This window comes from Papio anubis, unplaced genomic scaffold, assembly GCF_008728515.1.
Source record: "Papio anubis isolate 15944 unplaced genomic scaffold, Panubis1.0 scaffold823, whole genome shotgun sequence".
NCBI classification, from domain to species: Eukaryota; Metazoa; Chordata; class Mammalia; order Primates; family Cercopithecidae; genus Papio; species Papio anubis.
The window spans coordinates 26,384-35,905 of record NW_022168454.1 but is presented as its reverse complement, the minus strand read 5'-3'; positions in this window follow the sequence as shown (position 1 = coordinate 35,905).

Below are 9,522 nucleotides of genomic sequence, written 5' to 3'. Positions count from 1 at the left end.
ATCCACTGGCAGCTGGTTGGAGGGGATCCCATGAAAACAAAATGAAATGCACGCATTCATACTGGCTCCAAGATCAGGAGATGAAAAACTGTGCCGTCCTAAACGATGAAGGAATTAGGGAATCCCGGAAGTAAAGTTTTTCATATGGGTCATTTCTTCCTAAGAGACACAGGGCAGGGGCCCAATAACGTCAGTAAAAAAAAACTTGGGGTCTAGGATTGAGGGGAGGCGGCCTTTTTAGTGGAGGAGACCTGTCACCTGGAGGCCCAGGGTCACCCTGAGAGGGGAGGGGTCTTGCTGGGTCACTGGGTCCGGGACTCCAATTGCACACAGCCAGTGGCCTGGAGGGTCCATAACCACAACTGGGGCAATTTCCCCCATTCCGCTTAGGGAGCAATAGAGAGGAACCTCACGGGAATTATACAGAAAGGTCCCACTGAGACTTGAACTCTGATCACTGTATTCAGAGTCCACAGCGCTCACCATTACACCATGGACCCTCACACTAGCTCATAGCTGGAGGTAACTGAGCTCATACTTAGCAGCCATAGTTCTCATGCACCTATGTTAAAGCATTTCTTCTGATCCCTCAAGCAACACTGAGGGAGGTGGACCTGCGAGGGAGGAGTCATCCTCTCTCTTTCTCTCTGCCCTCTCCATTGATCAACTTTTATCATTTCATTTGCACCTTGGAAAATGAGGCAAAATCCAGTTGGGGCTTAGGGCCAGAGAAGAGCCCTTGAGGTTTCCCTCAAGGAAAACATACTCTCTCAGTTTACCAGAGCTTCCTGCACCAAGGGGAAATTTCTGCAAACAGTAGTGTTATATTCTTTTTGCCTTCTCTCTTTTCCCTTTGCCCAGGGAGCCCAGATGATTGTCAGAACAGGACTTGGGACTTCCTGGGTGCCTTGCCCCCTTCCTCCATGTAATAAATAATGGCTGACACCAAGCAACGGTGATTGGGAGGCAGGGAATCTTTCATTTTCTTCTTCATATACTTCTATGCATTTGTTTGGTTGGTTTTGGCAAGATTTTCTCACCAGAAATGGAAATTTGTTGGATTTAAAACAAAAAGTAATCAGCCATGTTTTACATTTCTATAACACACTTAAACCAGGCCATACTCCCCTGCTGTGCCTCAAAATGAACCATATAATGTCAAGGTCAGGAAGCAGGGCCCTGACACTTAAGCACAGTGTGTTTTCTCAGAATTGGCCAAGTTGATGCCATTCCAATTTCTCAATATACCATAACCCATTAATTGTGGTTTTTAAAAGTGTACATGTATTTTTACCAAAACCCCAGGGGTCCAGTGTAGGTCATGCTGCTCAGCACACAGAAAGCCAAAAATTGAGACATTGAATATTGCTGAGGAAGAAGGCTTTAATCAGGTGCTACAGCTGAGGAGATGGGAGATGAGTCTCAAATCTGTCTCCCTGATCAACTAAAGTTAGGGGTTTACATAGCAGGGAAGAAACATAACTGTGTGGGAAAAGAGGAACTGGGGAGGGGTGAGGAAGTACTCATGGTGAGTGAGGGGTTTGGCATCTCATTGTCTGGAGGCTGTGATCAGCTGAGTTTCAGGTCTATGATGCTTTTTGGGAGGGGCCTGAGAGTCCTTTCCTGAGGAAGGAACTCAGATAAAACAAATATAAGTTTGTTTTATCAAAAGGCTTGACCTCAGGAGTTTGAAAGTAGCCTAGGCTATAATATGGTGAAACCCTGTCTCTACCAAAAATACAAAAAAAGAAAAAAAAAGAAAAAAAAAAAAAGAGAGTTACTTCCAAGATGGCCAAATAGGAACAGCTCCGTTCTACAGCTTCCAGCAAAATCGATGTAGAAGATGGGTGATTTCTGCATTTCCAACTGAGGTACCTTGTTCATCTCACTGGGACTGGTTGGACAGTGGGTGCAGCCCACACAGGATGAGCCAAAGCAGGGTGGGGTGTCACCTCACCTGGGAAGTGCAAAGGTTTGGAGGATTTCTTTTTCCTAGCCAAGGGAAGCTGTGAGTGACTGTACCTGGAGGAGCAGAACACTCCTGCCCAAATACTGCACTTTTTCCCCTGTCTTCACAACTGACAGACCAGGAGATTCCCTCCCGTGCCTGACTTGGTGGGTCCCAAGCCCATGGAGCCTTGCTTGCTGCTAGTGCAGCAGTCTGAGATCAACCTGGGATACTGCAGCACAGCAGGGGAAGGGGGAATCCCCCACTGCTGAGGCTTGAGTAGGCGATTCTACGGTTACAGTGTAAACAAAGTGGTAGGGAAGCTCAAACTGGGTGGAGCCCACCACAGCTTAGCAAGGCCTCCTGCCTCTCTAGATTCCACCTCTGGAGGCAGGGCATATCTGAATAAAAGGCAGCAGACAGCTTCTGCAGACTTATAAGTCCCTGCCTGACAGCTCTGAAGAGAGCAGTGGTTCTCCCAGCACAGCGTTAGAGCTCCAATAACAAACAGACAGCTTCCTCAAGTGGGTCCCTGACCACTCTGTAGCCTAACTGGGAGACACCTCCCAGTAGGGGCTGACAAGACACCTCATACAGATGGGTACCCCTCTGGGACGAAGCTTCCAGAGGAAGGATCAGGCAGCAATATTTGCTGTACTGCAGCCCCTGCTGGTGATATCCAGGCAAACAGGGTCTGGAGTGGACCTCCAGCAAACTCCTACAGACCAACAGCTGAGGGACTTGCCTGTTAGAAGGAAAATTAACAAACAGAAAGGAATAGCATCATCATCAACAAAAAGGACATCCACACCAAAACCCCATCCGTAAGTCAACAACATTAAAGACCAAAGTAGTAGATAAAACCACAAAGATGGGGAGAAACCAGAGCAGAAAGGCTGAAAATTCCAAAAACCAGAATGCCTCTTCTCCTCCAAAGGAACACAACTCCTCACCAGCAAGGGAACAAAACTGGATGGAGAATGAGTTTGACGAGGTGACAGAAGTAGACTTCAGAAGGTCGGTAATAACAAACTTCTCCAGACTGAAGGAGCATGTTGTAACTCATTGCAAGGAAGCTGAAAACCTTGAAAAAAGAATAGATAAATGGCTAACTAGAATAAACAGCGTAGAGAAGAGCTTACATGAACTGAAGGAGCTGAAAACCACAGTATGAGAACCTCGTGAAGCATACACAAGCTTCAATAGCTGATTCGATCAAATGGAATAAAGGATATCAGTGATAGAAGATCAAATTAATGAAATAAAACAAGAAGACGAGATTAGAGAAAAAAGAGTAAAACGAAATGAACAAAGCCTCCAAGAAATATGGGATTATGTGAAAAGACCAAGTCTACATCTGATTGGTGTACATGAAAGTGATGGGGAGAATGAAACCAAGCTGGAAAACACTCTTCAGGATATTATCCAGGAGAACCTCCCCAACCTAGCAAGGCAGGCCAACACTCAAATTTAGGAGATACAGAGAACACCACAAACATATTCATTGAGAAGAGCAACCCCAAGATACACAATTGTCAGTTTCACCAGGGTTGAAATGAAGGAAAAAATGTTAAGTGCAGCCAGAGAGAAAGGTCAGGTTACCCACAAAGGGAAGCCCATCAGACTAACAGCAGATTTCTTGGCAGAAACCCTATAAACCAGAAGAGAGTGGGGCCAATATTCAACATTCTTAAAGAAAAGAACTTTCAACCCAGAATTTCATATCCAGCCAAACGATGCTTCATAAGTGAAGGAGAAATAAAATCCTTTACAGACAAGCAAATGCTTAGAGATTTTGGCACCACCAGGCCTGCCTTACCTGAAGAAAGCACTAAAAATGGAAAGGAACAACTGGTACCAGCCACTGCAAAAATATGTCAAATTATAAAGACCATCTACTCTATGAAGAAACTGCATTAATTAATGGGCGAAATAACCAGCTAGTATCATAATGACAGGATCAAATTCACACATAACAATATTAACCTTAAATGTAAATGGGCTAAATGCCCCAATTAAAAGACACAGACTGGCAAATTGGATAAAGAGTCAAGACCCATTGGTGTGCTGTATTCAGGAGACCCATCTCACATGCAAAGACACGCAGAGGCTCAAAATAAAGGGATGGAGGAAGATCTACCAAGCAAATGGAAAGCAAAAAAAAGCAGGGGTTGCAATCCTAGTCTCTGATAAAACAGACTTTAAACCAACAAAGATCAAAAGAGACAAAGAAGGCCATTACATAATGGTAAAGGGATCAATTCAACAAGAAGAGCTAACTATCCTAAATATATATACATCCAATACAGGAGTACCCAGATTCATAAAGCAAGTCCTGAGAGACCTAAAAAGAGATGTAGACTCCCCACAATAATAATGGGAGACTTTAACACCCTACTGTCAACATTAGACAGACCAACGGGACAGAATGTTAAAAAGGATATCCAGGAATTGAACTCGGCTCTACACCAAGCAGACCTAGCAGACATCTACAGAACTCTCCACCCCAAAGCACCAGAATATACATTCTTCTCAGCACCACATTGCACTTATTCCAAAATTGACCACATAGTTGGAAGTAAAGCACTCCTCAGAAAATATAGAAGAACAGACATCACAACAAACTGTCTCTTAGACCACAATGCAATCAAATTAGGACTCAGGATTAAGAAACTCACTCAAAACCACACAACTACATGGAAACTGAACAACCTGCTCCTGAATTACTACTGGGTAAATAGCGAAATGAAGGCAGAAATAAAGATGTTCTTTGGAACCAATGAGAACAAAGACACAACATACCAGAATCTCTGGGACACATTTAAGGCAGTGTGTAGAGGGAAATTTATAGCACTAAATGCCCACAAGAGAAAGCAGGAAAGATCTAAAATAGCCACCCTAACATCACAATCAGAAGAACTAGAGAAGCAAGAACAAACAAATTCAAATGCTAGCAGAAGACAAGAAATAACTAAGATCCGAGCAGAACTGAAGGAGATAGAGACACAAAAAACCCTTCAAAAAATCAATGAATCCAGGAGCTGATTTTTTGAAAAGATAAACAAAATAGATAGACCACTAGCAAGACTCATAAAGAAGAAAACAGAGAAGAATCAAATAGGTGCAATAAAAAATGATAAAGGGGATATCACCTCCAATCCTACAGAAATACAAACTACCATCAGAGAATACTATAAACACCGCTATGCAAATAAACTAAAAAATCTAGAAGAAATGGATAAATTCCTGGATACACACACCCTCCCAAGACTAAATAAGGAACAATTCAAATCCCAGAATAGACCAAATACAGGTTCTGAAGTTGAGGCAATAATTAATAGCCTACCAAGCAAAAAAATTCCAGGACCATACAGATTCATAGCCGAATTCTACCAGAGGTACAAAGAGGAGCTGGTACTATTCCTGCTGAAACTATTCCAATCAACAGAAAAAGAAGGAATCCTCCCTAACTCATTTTATGAGGCCAGCATCATCCTGACACCAAAGCCTGGCAGAGACAAAATGAAAAAAGATAAATTTAGGCCAATAACCCTAATGAACATAGATGTGAAAATCCTCAATAAAATACTGGCAAACTGAATCCAGCAGTACATCAAAAAGCTTACCCACCATGATGAAGTCAGCTTCATCCCTGGGATGCAAGGCTGGTTCAACATAATCAAATCAATAAATGTAATCCATCACATAAACAGAACCAATGACAAAAAACACACGATTCTCTCAATAGATGCAGAAAACGTCTTTGACAAAATTCAACAGCCCTTCATGCTAAAAACTCTCAATAAATTCGGTATTGATGGAACGTATCTCAAAATCATAAGAGCTATTTATGACAAACCCACAGCCAATATCATACTGAATGGGCAAAAACTGGAAAAATTCCCTTTGAAAACTGGCACAAGACAGGGATGCCCTCTCTCACCACTCCTATTCAACATAGTGTTGGAAGTTCTGGCCAGGGCAATCAGGCAGGAGAAAGAAATAAAGGGTATTTAATTAAGAAAAGAGGAAGTCAAATTGTCTCTGTTTGCAGATGACATGATTGTATATTTAGAAAACCCCATCTTCTCAGCTCAAAATCTCCTTAAGCTGATAAGCACCTTCAGCAAAATCTCAGGATACAAAATCAATGTGCCAAAATTACAAGCGTTCCTATACACCAATAACAGATAAACAAAGAGCCAATCATGAGTGAACTCCCATTCACAATTACTAAAAGAGAATAAAATATCTAGGAATCCAACTTATAAGGGATGTGAAGGACCTCTTCAAGGAGAACTACAAACCACTGCTCAACAAAATAAAAGAGGACATAAACAAATGGAAGAACATTCCATGCTCATGGATAAGAAAAATCAATATCATGAAAATGGCCATACTGCCCAAGATAATTTATACATTTAATGCTATCCCCATCAAGCTACCAGTGACTTTTTTCACAGAATTGGAAAAAAACTACTTTAAAGTTCATATGGAATCAAAAAAGAGCCCACATTGCCAAGACAATCCTAAGCCAAAAGAACAAAGCTGGAGGCATCATGCTACCTGACTTCAAACTATACTACAAGGTTACAGTAACCAAAACAGCATGGTACTGGTACCAAAACAGAGATATAGACCAATGGAACAGAACAGAGTCCTCAGAAATAACACCACACATCTGCAACCATCCGATATTTGACAAACCTGACAAAAACAAGCAATGGGGAAAGGATTCCCTATTTAATAAATGGTGCCAGAAAACTAGCTAGCCATATGTAGAAAGCTGAAACTGGATCCATTCCTTACACCTCACACAAAAATTAACTCAAGATGGATTAAAGACTTAAATGTAAGAAGTAACACCATAAAAACCCTAGAAGAAAACCCAGGAAATGCCATTCAGGACATAGGCATGGGCAAAGACTTCATGATTAAAACACCAAAAGCAATGGCAACAAAAGCCAAAATTGACAAATGGGATCTAATAAACTCAAGAGCTTCTGCACAGCAACAGAAACTATCGTGAGAGTGAACAAGGAACCTATGGAATGGGAGAAAATTTTTGCAATCTATCCATCTGACAAAGGGCTAATATCCAGAATCTACAAAGAACTCAAACAAATTTACAAGAAAAAAAACAAACAACCCCATCAAAAATTGGGCGAAGGATATAAACAGACACTTCTCAAAAGAAGACGTTTACTCAGCCAAGAGATATATGAAAAAATGCTCATCATCACTGGTCAAATGCAAATGCAAATCAAAACCATTCACATGGTAATTTATAGATTCAATGCTATCCCTATCAAGCTACCAGTGACTTTCTTCACAGAATTGGAAAAAACTATTTTAAAGTTCATATGGAACCAAAAAAGAGCCCGCATTGCCAAGACAATCCTAAGCAAAAAGAACAAAGCTGGAGGCATCACGCTACCTGACTTCACAGAAATGCAAATCAAAACCATATCAAAACAGTGAGATACCATTCACGCCAGTTAGAATGACGATCACTAAAAAGTCAGGAAACAACAGATGCTGGAGAGGATGTGGAGAAATAGGAACGCTTTTACACCGTTGGTGGGAGTATAAATTAGTTCAACCATTGTGGAAGACAGCGTGGCAATTCCTCAAGGATCTAGAACTAGAAATACCATTTGACCCAGCCATCCCATTACTGGGTATATACCCAAAGGATTATAAATCATGCTGCTATAAAGACACACACACATCTATGTTTATTGCGGCACTATTCACAATAGCAAAGACTTGGAACCAACCCAAATGTCCATCAATAATAGACTAGATAAAGAAAATGTGGCACATATACACCAAGGACTACTATGCAGCCATAAAAAAGGATGAGTTCATGTCTTTTCAGGGTCATGGATGAAGCTGGAAACCATCATTCTCAGAAAAATATCACAAGGACAGAAAACCAAACTCTACACGTTCTCACTCTTAAGTGGGAGTTGACACAGGGACACAGGGAGGGGAACATCACACACCAGGGCCTGTTGTGGGGTGGGGGGCTGGGGGAGGGATAGTGTTAAGAGAAATATCTAATGTAAATGACGAGTTGATGGGTGCAGCAAGCCAACATGGCACATGTATACCTATGTAACAAACCTGCACATTGTGCACATATACCGTAGAGCTTAAAGTATTAAAAAAAAAAAAGATTATTTCTTTGAATAAGCGTTCTACTCTTTGCACCTTCTCAATCCCCTCTTTAAGGCCAATGAATCTTTGATTTTCCCTTTTGAGGCCCTCCTCTAGATCTCTTAAACATTCTGTGTTCCTTCTCATTCTTTTTTCTCCTCTGACTGTATTTTCAAATAGCTTGTTTTCATGCTCACTAATTCTTTCTTCTGCTTGATCAGCTCTACTGAGACCCACTGATGCATTTTCCCGCTCCAGGATCTGTTTGATTTTTTTTTATTACTTCAGTATCCTTGTTAAATTTCTGATATATTTCTGAATTGTTTCTCTGTGTTTTCTTGAAGTTCACTTAGCTTTCTCAAAAATAGCTATTCTGAATTCCCTGAGAGGTTACACATCTCCATCTCTCCAGGCTTGGTCACTGGGTGCCTTACTTGGTCCATTTGTTGAGGTCATATTGACTTCAATGTTATCGATGTTTGTCAATATCTGGGCATTGAAGGATAAGGTATTTATTTCAGCCTTTGCAGTCAGGTCTTGTTTGTACCTGCCCTTCAGAGGACCTTCCAGGAATTCAAAGTGGGCTGACGAGTTCCCTAAGCCAGTGATCACTGCAGCCGTGTTTGTACTACAGGGCGCCCCAGGCCCAGGTACACTGCAATTCTTACAGATTCCTAGGTCCCCAGCCCTATGGACTTGGGGGAGATCAGGGATTGTTCTCTGCATTCCCAGGTAAAGCCCCTAGCTTACTTCCCTTTCTTTCCCCCAAGCAAAAGGAATCTGTCTTCAGGCTGCACTGCCTGGAGTGTGGGGAGAGGTGATACAGGCATTCCCATAGCTGCTGCAGCTCTGTCGTCATACTGGCTCACACCTCAAGTCCAGGGTCTTCCAGATCTATGCAGCATCAGGGCTTGCCCAAGGACTGCAGTCATTACAGCCTGCCTGCCACTGAATTTTATTTGAAGCCCAGTAAATTTCCGGTAATAAAGCCGGCCAGAACCTTGGTGGGTTCTTCCTGCTGGGGCAGCTGATTCCCTTGTGGCCCAGGGTGGGTCTAAATGCTTCTTTTGTGGGCACCAGCCTGGAATCAAGTGCTGTGGGGTTCTGTCCAGTGTCGTGTGTCACTATGGCAAGACTGGTACTAAGTTTCAATATAAAGCCCTACACTTTCCTCTTTGTCCCCAACCCATTAGATTCTCTCTTGGAGATGCTTTCCTGTGGCTGGGGCAGAGGTGGCATAGGCAATGCAAGACTGTCCTTCCTCCCTTCTTCAATCATCTTTCCTTGTTTTCATGTTAAAAGCAGGTGCTGTGATCTCTCACTTGGTTAGCCCTTGTGAAAGTGTTTTCTTGCATAGACAGTTGTTCAATTTGATGTTCCTTCAGAGAGACCATTTCTGGAGAATTCTATTC